Below are 16,956 nucleotides of genomic sequence, written 5' to 3' on the forward strand. Positions count from 1 at the left end.
TTCAAAATAGATTTATTTTAAATAGTTTATTTCTAACACTGCTGGATCAAGCTTTTCTGGAAGCCAGATTAATTCTTTAGTGGTGAAGGAGAGACATTCTGCATTTGCCCAGAGGCTCTCTTTTTTTGTTCATTACCATGGTGTATCTCCAGGGTTAATTCTGCAAACGTATTCCAGGGATTAGCTTTGGTTGTGCCTCTGTTCCAATTAGGTCCTGAATCTGCTTGCTTTTTCACCATCAACATATGTCTGGTGAAATTTATTTAATACTTATTCAGTCATTGCACAAGTACGTAGATTATAAATAAGCCTAACTACATTGTGGGTAAGAGCTTCACACCTGATCCTGAAAGCGCTGACTATGCTAACAAAGCACAATATTTAGGTCTCTTGATTCTTAAAGGCTGAAGAGCATACCATGAAATCACAAGAGCTTAAATCTGTGCAAGAGATTTTATTTTGAATTTTAAGCAAATATATGTTATTTTCAGGGAAGATTAACAGAGGTAATAACATGGGATAAGAAAGAAGCAGATTAAAGTGGATTTTGTGCAAAGTGAGTATATGAGAGGCTGATATACTGAGCAGTATGAAGGAGGCTGAAAGAGCAAGGCAATGCTCATAAGGATAGGTTGTATTTCTGATGCATGACCTGGATTTGAGTTTTTCTTTTTCTTTTTCTGTCCACGACTTTAAAAACTCAGTTGTGATCCCTTATGTATTGCTTTCTACCAAGGGATTGACACAGTGAGGTACTGAATGCTCTAACTATGACCTTGCAAAGCTCTTAAGCATGTGCCTAGCTTTAACTACCAAAGAGTAATCCCATTGTGATTATTAATTCACTTGAAATTAAACATGTGCTTGAATGCTTTTGCAAAACGAAAGCAAGGGTATTCAGAGCCAGGGCCAACTACAATTTCACAGTAATCAAATACTGCCTTGTGTGAAAAGAAATTGGGAGTATTTTACCACTTCTTGCAAGCTAGCAACCTCTCATTAGTGGATAAAAGTAAATGGCATCACTATCGTTTCTGTCTTGCATCCAGTTCTTGAGTTCATTTGCAGCACATTTGGTCTCCTATAGAACGGGGAGGAGCTTCTAGCTGCTAGAGAGAAGGAATGTAGGGGTGCCAGCTCATGAGACAAAAAATTCTGGTACCCAGGCAGAGTCCTGGGGAAGAGTGGGTCTGGGAGAGGAGCCCAATTGATGTGCCAGGTGCAGAGACAGAGACCAATATGAAAACAAACAAAACCTGCTGGGGGTGGAGGAGAAAAGCCCAGCTGTGGCAGGATGGCTTGCTCTCTTATACAGGAATGACCTGTAAGGGAAATAATCCGCATTACTGTTCTATGGAGAGATGGCTGTTACAGGCTCTACCCGCACTATGTAGACTATATCATTTTTTATGTTCTTTAATGGAGAGTTAAGCAAGAGCAGGAGGGAACAGAAAGGAAGAGAAGGAGGGATGAGTACTAAGGCTGCTTATACACACCATACTTGCAAAGCACATTTCCCTCCCCAAAGAATCCTGGAAACTGTGTTTTATCCCTTAAAGAGCTGCAATTCCCAGCACCCGTAACAAATTACAGTCCCCAGGATTCTTTCTTGGGAGAGGGAATGTGCTTTAAAGGTATGGTGTGTATATGCAGCCTGCAAAGAGATGAGCCTAGAGCTGCGTTACTTCAGTGTTTCTCTCTTCCTCAAGCTGTATCTTCATCTCTTTCCTGTCACTAGGATGGGGAAGCCTCACACTGTGCTTGTTTCTCACACCTTTTTGCCTGTTGCTGTTGAGATGGCAAAAAGACTGCATGGATCCTGTAGGTAGTAGCAAACTTGTACGTATTAGATTAATCTCTGACAGCTTGTTTCCCTCCTCCTCCTCCTCAGCATTTAAAGTATTGCAAGGCCAGAGGAAAAGCTCTGTTATGGCCACCTACTGAATTTTCTCCTCCTTCTAAGGTTTAATGGCATTTCAAGGTCAATTATTGCCTTCTGGAGAGAAGGCAAAGAGCTAGGCCCCTCCCACTTTCTCAGCAGAGCTCCACCCCTTCACAGCAGGCTCTGTCCATTATTTATTAGTGTTTGGCAGGCTGGCTGTGTTGAACTGAGCTGCTAAATGTCTGGGCAGATATGCTCCAGGGTTTCTGTGGATAGGTGGCTTGCTGGACTGATTTTGGCTGATTGCAGCACTGTAGTTTCAGACATGGTGGATGTATGGGAGGCCACTGGGCAGGGCTGATTTGATTTAAATCATGTCTATGAAGGACTCAATTTTAATGATTTAAACCACTGTTTAAATCACTAGTGAGGAAGATTCTATTTAATCATCATTTTTTAGTAGAAGTACATTATTGTTTAATATAACCTTAATACATATTCAGAGGTATAGTGTAATGGGCTAGCCCAGATATTGGCTTAAAATGTGCATAAAATCTGCTTAAATAATTTACATTTGCTTATATTGCATAGCTTATAGCTTTTTGATGCATAAGTCGCATGGAGAAAAATGTTCTCCTTTTAAAAATGGGTTTCTTTCACCCCTCCCTTCTGAACAAAACAATGTTTTCCTATGAAACAGAGCACAAAGTGATAAGAAAGTCTAGGCAGTCACCCAATGCTCTGACTGTTTAAACAAGGAAGTTTCTTATATGGTGAAGTTAAGCAAAGTAGTTGAGGGTAGAAATCCCACTAGGAGTGTATGGTTAACGACCTGAAGAGTCTGAAGAAGTTGCATAAAGAGGCACAGTGAACAGGCAGTAGCAGATAAGGCCATGGGAACAAGCCCTTTCCTTTGATAAGAAAGTGAATAAAAGGCCAGGTTTTTTAGCATGTCTCAACCAAGAGGCTACTCCTAGCAAGGTCACCCAAGGCGGAATGGTCAAAGCTGAGACACCAGACTAAGATGCATCCAGACTCAGAGGAAGGCAGTGGTAAACCACTTCTGAATACCTCTTACCATGAAAACCCTATGAATAGACTATCCAAAATGCAACACAAGATAGTGCTGGAAGATGAGACCCCCCAGGTCAGAAGGCACTCATCAAATTACTGGGGAAGAACAATGGACAAGTATGAGTAGCGCTGTGACTAATGACACAGCTGGGTCAAAGCTGAAAGGAAGCCTAGAGGCTGATGCGCACAGGTGCGAAAGGAGAGTCCAGAGTTGTACAATGTACATAATAGGAACATGGAATGTGAGAAGCATGAACCAGGGAAAGTTAGAAATTATCAGGAAAGAAATGGAATGTATCAATATTACAATACTTTGCTTGAGTGAATTAAAATGGACAGGAATGGGACACTTTCAATTAGGCAACTACAAAATATTTTATGCAGGAAATGATAAATTAAGAAGAAATGGGGTTGCTGTAATAGTGATGTAGCAAAAGAAATTAGAAGCTATAATGCAAGGTCTGAGAAAGTGGTATCAATGAGACTTAATGGGAAAACTAAATGAGTGGGACAGAACCTGTAGACAGAGAATACATAGTCTTTGAGATGACAAACAGAAAAACAGAAGACAGTAGAAAAAGAAGACCAAATGAGATGGATGGATTCCATAAATGAAGCCACAGACCTGAACTTACAAGATCTGAACAGGGTGGTTTATAACAGATGCTATTGGAGGTCGCTGATTCATAGGGTCGCCATAAGTCGCTATTGACATGAAGGCACATAACACACACACACTCTCCTTCATTGGGGTCCTAACGTGATGCGTCTAAATCTGAGAGAATCAAAAACATAGGGAGCATAAAAGAGAGTATTTTCCTATATATGTATGTTGATGTATGTGTTCACAAGTGAATATAAACCTTAACATGTAAAAGCAATACCATATCCTGTTAGCATATAGAGCAGAGTCAGCTCTGTAAAACAGGCTGCAGAGGTCTAATCCAAGAAAAAGTCTCCTTTTGCTCCTTGAAGAGAACCACTGAAGTGTTCAAGGAAAAGTGGCTCAAGACAAACCATGTCTGAAAGGTATGATACCTACTGTTATGAAGTATGACGAAAGCAGTATGAAAGCCCCAATAACATATAAAGTTAGAAAGAATCCAGATGGCTTCAAATTGGGTACCGAATGGAGATGTATTAATTAGAAAGTATCAAGGTCAGAAGACTTTAAAGACCATACAGCAGAAAGCTTATATAAACATATAACTCAATATGACTTAAGATTCATGTTGGTATCTGGAGTTTATGTGTAAAAGATGTAGTGTTAAAGTAAGTTTTCCTCATACATAGAAATGGGATGGAGAATGGCTCATGCCCCTGAAATTGAAGAGAGTAAAAAGATACTCATCTCTATATACTCACTGAAAGAAAGCCCATCCTGATGAATTGAGCCAAGAACATATAGATGCAATACAAGATTTTGACCTTTGTCTCCTAGGCCCTCCTGGAGATTCAACAGGATTATCCAATGCATCAACGGAAGTGTCCGTGGATCCCTCACCTAGGTGCAGTGGAACACTTGGAGCTGTTCTGAATAACAGAAGCAATGTGAAATTGGGCCAGAATCAGTTACCTGAGGACCGCAACATGGCTATCTACACTGTGATGCAATGTATACACTGTTCTCTCCAAAATTGTGTTAAAAATTGCTTTTTTAAAATTAAAAAAAGAGTCCAGAGCTTAAATTCCTTAAAAAAAAAAAACCAACAAACCCAGCTCACTATAATGTCATTATGCTACTTCTGGGAAGTGTTGACATAATTGTCCTGATAAATATGTAGTAGTCTTGCTAGTCAGCAAGATTCATTACTGTGCTTTTGATGCTACAATGAATTTCCCTGTAAAACTGAGTTAGCTCATCCTGTAAATGAATCCAGCATAAAGTGGTGCCTCTGGGAGAAGTATCCCAGAGCAATGATTATCAAACAGAATTGTGAAGAATCCCGGGGTTCCTCTGAATCTTGTCACACAATGCTCAACATTTCATAGATAAAATTAGGGCCAAGCTTATATGCCCCTGCTTGTATGAGTCACTTCCTCTGAGCGTCTCTGCTGCTACAGAATTCATCTTTGCTTCCTCTACTATACCCATTTATTCAGCAGTGTAAAAAATAAGAGGGTTATGGATCTTTTGATTAAGTATATGCTATATGCCCTACCAAGTTTTTTAAACCAACACTTCAATATATATTTTGGCAGCTGCAGGGTTCAAAATTGCTGGTTGTGAACTGTATCGTGTCTTAGCAATCATGTACATATACTTACCTACGAGATAAGATGCATCCACCTCCATTTACAGTGAATCCTGTTATATTTTTTCTGAATATATATATTCTATTTTTTCTAAATCTGGGCTCTTGCTGGGAGGAAGGGCGGGATATAAATCAAACAATAAATAAATAAATAAAAGTAAGCCACACTGTGTTCTGTGGGGCTTACTCATGAATACATAAGCATAGGGAATTGCAATCCTATGAAACTTCCCTGGGACTTACTTCTGATTAGTAAGATGTGTGTAGGATGCCACACTAATAGGTTTAACTTAGCTACTCTGAAGAATGGCAACTCTAGCAATGCCCAGTAACAATGTTAAGAAAGCAGTTCCCAAAAGGGAAAAAGAGGGATGGGGCAGCAAAATAGCAATGATAGCTGAGCTGTATGTGAATCCTAGTTGAAGGAGCACACTGAGACTCTGGCTTTAGGAAAACAATGAATCTTACCTTTATTATAGGAAATACAAACTGGATAGGAAAGATCCTAGCGCTAGCTAGCTAAAGTTGGAGAAGCAACTCCATCTCCGCTGGATGAAGGTGGAATGAAGAAGGGAGGAGCAGGAAATGAGGTCAGCAATCCTAAGATTATCAGTTTTTCCCCACCTGTAGGTCGGTCAGCACAGGTTAGGTCAAAAAGACAGTCTAGGAAGCTTGGAGGTTCCTCTCCGCCGCATCTTCTCTTTCCCATGCAAACCCCTAGCAAGCTGAGTTGCATCCCTTACAACACAGAAAACGGGGCTTCTCCCTGGTAAATAGGGGTAGTGTGAACATATGTTCAGCAACTCTTCAGTGCAATCAGAAATGGCAGATCGGCTTATCTGAAAGACTGCTGCTTACTACTATTCTCCTACTGTGCAATGCACAGATGCAGGGGAGTGGTGGACGATATACTGTTCTCATTTCATGCATGGCAGCAGTGAAGCTTCAGTACAGGGCTTCTTCAGTAGGCAAGTCAATGTTGGAATGAATGTAGAAAGTTGTTCTACAGTGTTGTCAGAGGCCGGCAGTTCTACAGCTACAGTAAATTTCTAACCGCTACAGTGCAGACACCACCTCGTCTGGCTGAGATTTCTGAAAGCTGTAAGGTCAATTTGGAAGAAATGAAACTGATGTAACTAAGTCTCTCTCTGGCATAGATGCAAATCTAGAACTATTTCTCTGAAACAAACAGCACTAACTTGAAGTGCTGATGAAGTAACAGGCAGCAGAATCTGGCTGTAAGTTGTATGCCTATGAGGTAAAAGTTTGATACCCTTCCTCTCCCACTCAGTACTGCTTGCCTTTCTTCTGCTGAAGGGATATTTTTTTCATTGTGCCATATAAAAGGGGTGTGTTCAAAGAGAAGGACCCCCCCCACTTTCTTCACATTAACCGAAAGGAAAACATAAGACAGACTTTTTCCCTTCAGCTGTCATGTCTTCATAATAATATTCAAGCTAGAAGCATCTTCGGGGCTTTATTGCCTCTTAGTCAGAGACGGGAGCTCTTAAAGTTGAGTTTTAATGTTAAAGATATTCTTTGTACTCTGAAGGTTTTTTGACTGAGGAAGAAGAAAAACCCCTCTTGGTTTGTATCACTGTTTGATTCTGCTGCACTGCAGTTTTATGAAGGAAATTATTGGGGGAAGGGGAAGCAGACAGCACTCTTCTAACAGCGACTTGTCAGCTTTTTGCTTTCGAGTTTGGGAAGGAGCTGCATTTCATGTCTTTTTCATGCCATTTTGAAACTCCAGAGTCAAAAACCCACAAACACCCTTCTTCCTTTCCATGATTGGCACTGACTCATAAGCAAGCCACATATATATGACAAAGACAAGGGAAAAGAGGTTGAACGTAGCTATACTTTCCAGTTTTCTGGCATGGAAAAAGTGGACAGTGAAAAGTTTTTCTCCCTCTCTCATAACTGGAGGACATTCAATGAAGCTGAATGTTGGAAGATTCAGGACAGACAAAAGAAAGTACTCCTTCACCCAGCATGCAGTTAAACTGTGGAATTTGCCCCTACAAGAGGCAGTGTTGGACACCAACTTGGATGCTTTTGAAAGATTAGACAAATTCATGGAGGATAAAGCTATCAGTGGCTACTAGGCATGATGGCTGTGCTCTGCCACCATAGTCAGAGGCAGTATGCTTCTGAAAACCAGTTGCTGGAAGCTGCAGGAGGGGAGTGTGCCCTTACACTGAGGTTCTGCTTGTGGACTTCCCATGGGCATCTGGCAGGCCACTGTGAGAACAGGATGTTGGACTAGATGGGCCACTGGCCTGATCTAGCAGGCTGTTCTTAAGAGGGACTGACTGTTAAAACCACTCCGCAATTGTAGGTCTGTGAGGAGAACAAGAGTCTCCTAACAGCTGTCAGCTCCCTTCACAAACTACATTTCCCAGGATTCTTTGAGGGAAGCCATGCCTGATTCAAGTGAAATAAGAGTGGAATAAATATATGGTGTGAATGCCTTAGTGGCTACAGTGCAGTCTGTGTGGCACACACAGCTCTGTCTTCCAACACCTCCTGCTGATCTCTTCCCCCCTCCCTACATCAGCTGTCTGCCTCACTCTGCCTAGAACAGCTCCTATCAGCCATCAGGTCTGTCTTCCTCCTATTATGTGATGGTGGCCAATGTGTCTCTTTAAATGTGTGTCTGCCCCAATGCCAAGACAACAGAGGCTGGATGGACCTGCTTCAAGGGCAACAGGGATGTGTGAACATTTATGAATATATGAAGCTGACTTATGCCCCATCTGAACTACACATTTAAAGCAGTATCATACCACTTTACACAATCATGGCTTTCCCCAAAGAGTCCTGGGAACTGTAGTTTGTTGAGGGCACTGAGAGTGGTTAGGAGACCCCCTGTTCTTCTCACAGAGCTACAATTCCCAGAGAGGTTTAAGGATCAATCCCTCTTTCCAGGGAAGTATACAAGAAACAGAGGGGGGAATTCAGGGCTCATCCAGCCTACCACCGAGTCCAGGCACTGGTCCAGGGCTTGCATGCCTCTCTTTATTCAGATGTTACCATGAAGTAGAGCTGGGCATCATCAGTGTACTGCTGACATCTCACCCTAGATCTCCTGATGGCCACTCCCAATAGGTTCATACAGATGTTAAACAGCACTGGGAACAAGGTGGTACCCTGTGGAATCCTACAGCACAACTGCAAGGGGGCTGAAAGACAACCATCCAGTGCCAATCGTTGAAACTGACCCTGGAGATAGGATTGGAACCACTGTAAAACAGTGCCTTTGATACCCATCTTACCACATTGTCTCTGAAGGTCAATGATCTCAAAAGCCACTGAGAGATCAAGTAAGAGTAACAGGGTCTCACTCCCCTAATCCTTCTCTCAACAAATGTCATACATCCAGGAGAGGAGACTGATTCAGTCCCATAACTAGGCCTGAATCCAGATCTGGATCAAGATAAATCAGTTTAATCCAAGAGCACTTGCAATTGTTGCAGCACAACCCTCTTGATCACCTTCCCTGAAAAGGGGGTATTTGTGACCAGGCAGTATTGTCACAAACCACTGGATCCAAGGTGGATATTTTCAGGAGCAGTCGGATTATAGCAGTTCAATATTTTAGGGCAGCTGGGACCACTCCCTCCCTCACTGGCCACATCTTGGATCCATCCACACTTTCCATTCTGCACAGCGCTGACCCTACCATGAGGCAGAGTGAGGCAGCTGCCTTAGGCAGCAAATGTTGAAGGATGAGAAGTGGACAAAAGTATGTGTCCCATGTGTGTGGCATTGCATCCCCTAAGCTATCCTGTGCCTCTTGGTGCAGTGAAGTACAGTGTCCCATTGCCAGCGTCAAAGATTCATCAGCCATTCAGCATTTTTACATGCAATGGGGTAAGGACCCATCTCATTCTTCACTTCAGGCAGCAAAATGTCTTGGGCCAGCCTGATTCAACAGGAAAGCTGTGGAATCTCCTGTTTTGCTCTGTGTGCTACATGGCAATGTTAATGTTGTGGGAGGCATGCTGTAGTTTACTGTGAATCATAGTTTACTGTGACTTGTAGTGGTTGGAGTCCTGTATTAGGACCTGTGACAGTAGGGTTCAAATCCCTGTTCAGCCATGAAGTCTGCTAGGTGATTCGGTCCCATTGCTGTCTTTCAGCCTAACCTCCCTCACAGGATTGAGTGGGGAGAGAAAACCATGTGTGTCACTTTGAGCTCCCTAGAGGAAAGCTGGGATATAAAAGCTGGGATCCTACTGGAAGGAAGGATGGGTTATAAATCTAATAAATAAAAATAAAATAATAAATATGTGTAATAATAAAAATAAAAAAATTGTAAGCACCTTACCCAATAGGTCAATTTGCAGGGGGGGGGAGAGATCCATTAGAGCATGCCTTTTTAAAGAGCACTAAGTAAGGCATCATTAATCTCTTCTCTCTCCTTTAGTACCCTTAAAAGTACAGAAGCAGTCTTATCAGAAGGAATATATGGTCAACTTTAACTTAATTTGGTTGTGAAGTTTTTTTTTCTTTTCTGCAAATGGTTAACAAACAAACCTCACAGGAATGACTTTGTTCTCATCCAAAAATGGAGCCTCTGCTGCTTTGCAACTATGAATGACAGATCAGCATCAACAACACTGTAGGTATTTTTATTAGGACTCCATGGCAACCCCAGTACATAATTTAGTGGTTCCCAGGAAACTGGATTATTTTCAGCTTATAGTTTGTCCCATAAAATGACAATGTAATAAGGCTTCGTGCATCACTTGAAGTTTGAATTCACAAACATTGTCCCCCAACAACTAGGGCTGAAAAGTCTGGATTCACACACGGGTCCTTTAAAGGTTTCAGGAGTTTTCTCAAGTTCTAGATCCAGAGGGTGATATTCACTGCATTAGTTAAACTCAAGAGTAGACTTAAAGAACCATTGATTTGAATGGGTCTAATCTGAGTTGGATATCACACAGAAAGCCAATTGTACTTTCCAAGTTTCATTGAAGATTTTAGAGGATGGCAAACTTTTTCATTGAAGTAATCTATGTTTGTTTTTACAGAGTTTCCTGTGCATCAAGACCCATCCTCTAAATGATACCACCCACACAATATGAGGCTTACTCACTTCATCTTCAAAGAGATACTAAAATTTCCAAATGAACTTTTAAAATTGATAAAATGTTTGTAAAACAAACCTTTGTTGACAGAGAACTTTATTGTTGTGAGTGCTGAGTCGGCACCTTGTAATAGACTTGAAAGGGGAGGGCTTTGCATATTCTTCCCCCGGTTATATTTCCATGGCATGTGCAGTAGTGCTTGTTTTGAAATGTGGAGTAGCCTCACTGTTCTTCAGGCTAGCTTCTGCTATTTCTTCAGTACCCACTTAATACTCACTTGTTCAGTCAAATCATTCTGAATCACACCTAGCCTCACCTTAGTCTCCACTGCCACCTGACCTGACTTGACTCTCCTTTGCTTAGTTCACCTCCACTACCCCCCCCAGGCCTTGCTACACTCCTCCCTATTACTATTATTATTATTATTTACCTGCCCTTCACCCAAAGGTCCCAAAGTGGGTTACAACAATAACCTGGCCAAGCATCCTTCCCCTCCTCTACAGGTCACCAAGCCTCCTCCATCCCCCTTTAGACCTTCTCCCGCAAGGAGGAGGGAAGCAGAGGAGGGTGGTGTCTGGCCAAGGCGAGCTGCACAGGAATACTCAGGACAGGCTGGGACAGCTCCTCAATAACCATCCTGCTCTCTTTGCATTTCCCTCCTCTTGCCCACCGCCACTGAGGCTGAAACAGCATTGTTGGTGAGGTGGGTGGCAGAGCAGGACGGTGGCTGAGGAGCTGCTCTGACCTGTCTTGACTGTTCTTCTGTGGCTTGCCTGGGCCACCTGACTGACTGCCTCCACTGCCTGGCCTCACCCCCATCTGCCATAAATGTAAATGTACTGCCTTCAAGTTGATTCCGACTTATGGCGACCCTGTGAATAGGGTTTTCATGAGGCTGAGAGGCAGTGACTGGCCCAAGGTCACCCAGTAAGCTTCATGGCTATGTGGGGATTTGAACCCTGGTCTCCCAGGTTGTAGTCCTGCAGTATTTAGAAGGCGGTCATCACACTGTAGTTTTCAGTGCCATTTACCTACAGATGGCGCTGTGAACTACAGTGTGATGGCAGCCTTTGAAAAATATTATATGTAAGATAGCAGCGAGTGATGTGCTAGAAAAGTTCATACAAATAAATAGGATAGACAATATTCTCTATCTGTTCAGAAGTGCTTCCATGTAGTCATTGTTTGTAAGCTGCTTTGGTGCTGTTTTGGGGCTCACAAATAGGCTGAAAAGCACTATATAAATATTTATATTAAATAAATGAATGCATGGCTGGGGAAGAGGGTTATATCCAGTGGTCCTATCCTCAATGTCACCACCTCCACCACTTCTACCCTGGTCTTGACCTCCACAGTCTCAGCAGAAAATTTGAATGGGAGCCCTACAAATCACCAGGTATATGCAGATAGGTCGTCATCTGAATAACTGCACAGCTGGGACTTCTAATCACACAGAGGAGGTGATGTGCAAATGGCTCCCTGTATGGGTCTCCACAGAAAGTTCAGAGGTTGAGGGCAGAGTCAGCAGGTATGCAAATACTGGGTGCAGGATCAGTGTGTGTGTGTCCCACCCTCCTTCTCTGCATGAACGTGTGGCAAAATTTCTGAGCAGAGCTTTTTCTCTTAAACTTAGAAGTCAAGTTCACACCCAAAGAAATGGATTGTCCTGTATTCCAGACAAACAAAAGGAAGTACTTCTGCACAGAAATCATAATTACCGTACCAAAATCCAAAAAACATAAGATGGGGTGATCACTAGTAGCTTTGAAAAATTAGACAAATCCATGAAGGCTAGGTCTGTCACAGGCTAATTAGCCATGAAAGCTAAAACAGAATTTCCAATGTACCTTAGAAGTAATTGAGTAATACGAAGCAGATGCAGGATTGATGCATAACACAGTGCAGATGCAACTTGTTGGATTCATGTAACTGTGGTTTCAAATTAACATAGACAAAACAGTAAAACTCACGTTAGGTTGTATTAATGATTTGAGCCCTGACATCCAGTGAGCTAGAGCAACATTTGTAGGCAAAAAGGTGGAGGTGTGGGGAGAAATGTAGGGATACAAAAAGTACACTATATACATGGAAGCCCAGAGAATGTTGTTCCCTTTAAGATAGCCTGTGCAGGGAGGTTTTTTAGACACACACTCACATGTCACCATAACCAGAGCAAAGTGTGAAAGTGTCTAGAATGGATGTTATGTTTTCAGTTATTTGTTTAGCATAGCATTCTTTTTCTTGTTGACACTTTATGTTCTCTCCCTCCAATTGGATGTGGTACATCTGTGAACACAGCACTTACTTACACTTGACAACAATTCACAACATAAGGGGCTTTAGAGCCTGACTAATGAAAGGAATAGCTTGTCAACTAGTTCTGGCACTACAATTTAGAAGTAGGCTTATTTTTTAAACAGGGAGACCTTCATAGTTTGTCTCAGAGGTTCAGAAATCCTCATATGTCAAGCTTAATAACACTTAAAAATTGTTGGAATGTTTTTATAATTTAAATACATCCCCAGCACTGGAAACATGGACTCATTAAAAGAAAAACTGGAACCAACCAGTAAGCTGAAAAAGAGGTGGTTTTAGTTTGCCACCCAGAATGGAGGCTTTTTTAAAATTCAAGCTAAAATACATTCTTTTCCTGCCATTTCTCGTGCATTAGAGCCATGCCCAAAGATTTTTTTAAAAAATACCTCCCAGTAATGACATTCATGCAAGTCCTCTGCATTGCTGTACAAAAGGCAGATTCAGCTGCTGTCTGTACAACCTAATCAGTAGATGTTGATGGCATCAAAAAGTATTACTTTGCAAATGTAAGGGGGAAGTGGGCATATGTGCACCATACCCAAATACAAAACGAGTAATGAAGTATTTAAAATACAGGATGGTTGATGAGATCACCCCAAAGGTGATCAAATAGCCATCATGACTAATAGCCATTGATAGACCTATGCAACTCAAATGATTACTTCCTTAGACATTTTCCAGGGAACGTTGGGAAGACGTCACTGGAATGTTTTATACATATTATATCTTGTTTTAGGGGACAGACATAAATGAGATTACCTCTTCCAACCCCATCATATTATTTTGTGCCACCCAGATCCTGTCATGCATGGTGCAGGAAAAAACTACAATACAAACTGGTGTACACTGCCGTTTGAGAAGAGCATACTAATGTCTGCTTTGCCAGATCGAGCCCCTTGGCCATTCTCGGCACAGCCTGATACTTCCCTTCAAACTACTGGGTGGGATCCCCTAAGCTCCACTCAAGTGCAGTGTTGCCAGTGCTGAAGTAGGATTTAACCGCTAGTCATGTCAGCTTCAACTTCTATACATGGAATGAGGTGTGTGTATGTGTGTGTATCATCTTGCCCATTGCCAGAGACAAATAAAATGTGTTGGATTGGCCCTACCACTGTGTAAGTGTGAAATATGGGTTTTTATGATAGTCCCTCTCCTTTTTATCCTTGATATATCATCTAATCCAAATACTTCTCCATTTCTTGCTTAGGCCAGTTCTTCTGGTTTGTAATGTTTCCTGGCATTTGCTTATTCTGCTGCCTGATGTTCCCAGTTGCTAGGAAACCTATTCCTTTCAACAGAGGGCTTTTTTTGTTTGTTATTTGCAATGGCAGCATCTTCTCTTCCAGCCATGGCTAGCTTGTTGCCATGGAAGCAATCCACCTTCCTTCCAGTGCAGTTTCCGAACACTCTGTTGTGACCCTTAAGATCTACAGCCATTGGTCAGGAGTTTCCTAGATGCCTTCTCCCTTCCTGGTTTCTAACTCTCATTCCTGGCCTTTCTTCACTGTTCTCTTATTCTTTCCTGAAAATAAGAAAATATTGAGAATCCTAGTGACACATTTTCTACATTTTCATTTTCTGCTTTAAGCCTAGATGCACAAAACAACTTGTCCTAACCAAAATCCAATTAGTGTCTTCAAAAGCAGGAACATCTCTGCTTCTGAAGCTGCAAAGCAGACTTGGCCCAGGAAGCTGGCATGGCCATGACATAGCATAGCATGTGGCCATTGCATAGCGCTCTATCATTGCCTAACAGCAGGGCAGGCCAGTGAACCTGCCAACAGTTTTGATGGAAGCAGTGAGCTAGCTTAGATGCTCCAAGACTGGAGCATCCAAGCTAGCTCACTGCTTGAAAAAGAAAACAGAAACAATAGCTGGCTTGGATCCCCTTTTCATCCCTGCAGCCATACATCTGTTTGGAGCCAGCTGATAAAATGCATGTAGGAAACAGACTTTGCAAATGTGCTTACTGAGACAAAGAACAAAAGCAATAGGGCAATAATAGTGCAGAAATTGTACTCAAACTACTTGCTGTTTCAGCTGCTACATTTTGAATATATAGGAGCAATACCCTCATGTCTGTAAGAATATTTTGTGTGAATGAGCAATACACAGGAATCAGGCACAGACAATTATGAACTCACTTTGAAATTCCATGTGTCACCAATTTTCCAAGGAATTAAATCCATGTTAATACCAATTAACAAGATACCTTTTCCATGTGTTGTTGACTCCAGAAAGATAGAATTCAGGATAGGAGCCCAGTGGTAAAAAGGCAGAACACACAGAAAAGGTGAGTCACTTAAAATGTGCAGCTATTTCATGTGCTTATATGTCCCCTGTCATCAAGCAATTCATACATATATTCCTGATTAACACATGGACTTAGCACAAGCTTAATTCCAACTGTGTCACACGTGCAAATCAAGAGCTAAAAGTGCAAAACTCAAGCATGTGAGTCCAATTACAGGCTACACATCAAAGCTGTATAAAAACATATCCAGCATGTTATTAAGGTGTCAAAGAATGTTATAGATGGGAAATACTGAGGCTGAAAGTGTCTTATTCAAAGGATAATTAGTGAATCTGTGGAGAGAAAAAATGCCCCGGGATGTGACAATTTACCCCCGGAACTCCTGAAATGCCAACAAGAATGGTGGGTGCCTTTACTAGCTAATTTATTTACACACATTAATAATACAGGCCACTTTCCTGAGGATTGGCGCGAAGCTATAGTTATCCCAATCCACAAAAATGGCCCAAGAGAGGATCCCACAAATTATAGGCCAATAAGCCTTCTTTCGGTAACTGGGAAACTCTACGCCAGTTACCTGAAGCGGAAATTGTCCTCTTGGATAGAGGAGAATAATATCCTGGGATGTGAACAGTCAGGATTTAGGAGGGGTAGATCTGTCTTGGATCACTGCCTGTTGCTCAATCATTTGGCAGAAAAATATAGGAACCGAATGGGGATTGGACTATATGTAGCGTTTGTTGATTTAAAATCAGCATTCGACTCCATCCCAAGGGACAATCTGTGGGCGAAATTGGCACAAACCACAAATGACAAAAGACTCTTCTTCCTAATCTATAAATTACATCAGAACACCTCTTTACGTGTAAGATGTGGGCGTGATGGGGCTTTGACAAACTCGATACCCTCAACAAAAGGGGTGTGTCCTGGCTCCCCTACTGTTCAATCTTTTTATGAACGACTTGCAATCAAGATGTCTCTCCACTAACTTTCACTCTCCCAAAATAAGTGATCTTAGATGTCCCATTTTGCTATATGCTGATGACGCTGCCCTCCTATCTTTCTCTAAAGTTGGCCTCAAACGCCTGTTTCGAGTCTTCATGTCATATTGCTATGATAATCATTTAACCATTAACTATTCCAAAACCAAAATCTTAGCCTTCTCCAAACGTTCTACAGTCTCCGAATGGACAATTAATGGCCAACAAATTGCTCAGGTCTCGAGTTACAAATACCTAGGCATAACGTTTCATTCCTCTCTCTACTGGGCTTCACATATCCATGCGGCTGTCTCGACAGCCCGGACAACAGCGAAAAGCATTTTATGCTTCTTCCACACCAAAGGGGGGCAATATATTCCTGCAGCTATCCAGGTTTTTAGATCTAAAATCATTCCCCAACTTTTATTTGGTGTTCCACTCTGGATTAGTGCATACAATTCTTCTGTAGAAGCAGTATTCTCCAACTTTGTACGTCATATCTTTGCTGTCCCAAGGTGCGTTTCTAATGCTGCCCTTAGGTTAGAAGCTGGCCAAACTTCAATTAAGAACATAAGAACATAAGAGCCTGCTGGATCAGGCCAGTGGCCCATCTAGTTCAGCATCCTGTTCTCACAGTGGCCAACCAGGTGCCTGGGGGAAGCCCGCAAGCAGGACCTGAGTGCAAGAACACTCTCCCCTCCTGAGGCTTCCGGCAACTGGTTTTCAGAAGCATGCTGCCTCTGACTAGGGTGGCACAGCACAGCCATCACGGCTAGTAGCCATTGATAGCCCTGTCCTCCATGAATTTGTCTAATCTTCTTTTAAAGCCGTCCAAGCTGGCGGCCATTACTGCATCTTGTGGGAGCAAATTCCATAGTTTAACTATGTGCTGAGTAAAGAAGTACTTTCTTTTGTCTGTCCTGAATCTTCCAACATTCAGCTTCTTTGAATGTCCACGAGTTCTAGTATTATGAGAGAGGGAGAAGAACTTTTCTCTATCCACTTTCTCAATGCCATGCATAATTTTATACACTTCTATCATGTCTCCTCTGACCCGCCTTTTCTCTAAACTAAAAAGCCCCAAATTCTGCAACCT

General features: G+C 42.0%; 1 long non-coding RNA gene across 2 annotated transcripts; it reads left to right on the forward strand.

Moving 5' to 3' along the window:
• The first annotated feature begins 184 nt into the window (after positions 1-184).
• LOC133385922 (uncharacterized) lies at positions 185-10,326 on the forward strand. 2 transcript variants are annotated; one of them, XR_009763019.1, is made up of 3 exons: positions 308-556; positions 4,398-4,571; positions 10,254-10,326. It is a non-coding gene; the product is annotated as an uncharacterized LOC133385922 (long non-coding RNA). The 2 variants fall into 2 exon arrangements; XR_009763018.1 differs by lacking the exon at positions 10,254-10,326 and having other exon boundaries at positions 185-556; positions 4,398-5,251.
• The last annotated feature ends 6,630 nt before the right edge of the window (positions 10,327-16,956 follow it).

The sequence above is a fragment of the Rhineura floridana genome, chromosome 5 (assembly GCF_030035675.1).
Source record: "Rhineura floridana isolate rRhiFlo1 chromosome 5, rRhiFlo1.hap2, whole genome shotgun sequence".
Taxonomy (NCBI): domain Eukaryota; kingdom Metazoa; phylum Chordata; class Lepidosauria; order Squamata; family Rhineuridae; genus Rhineura; species Rhineura floridana.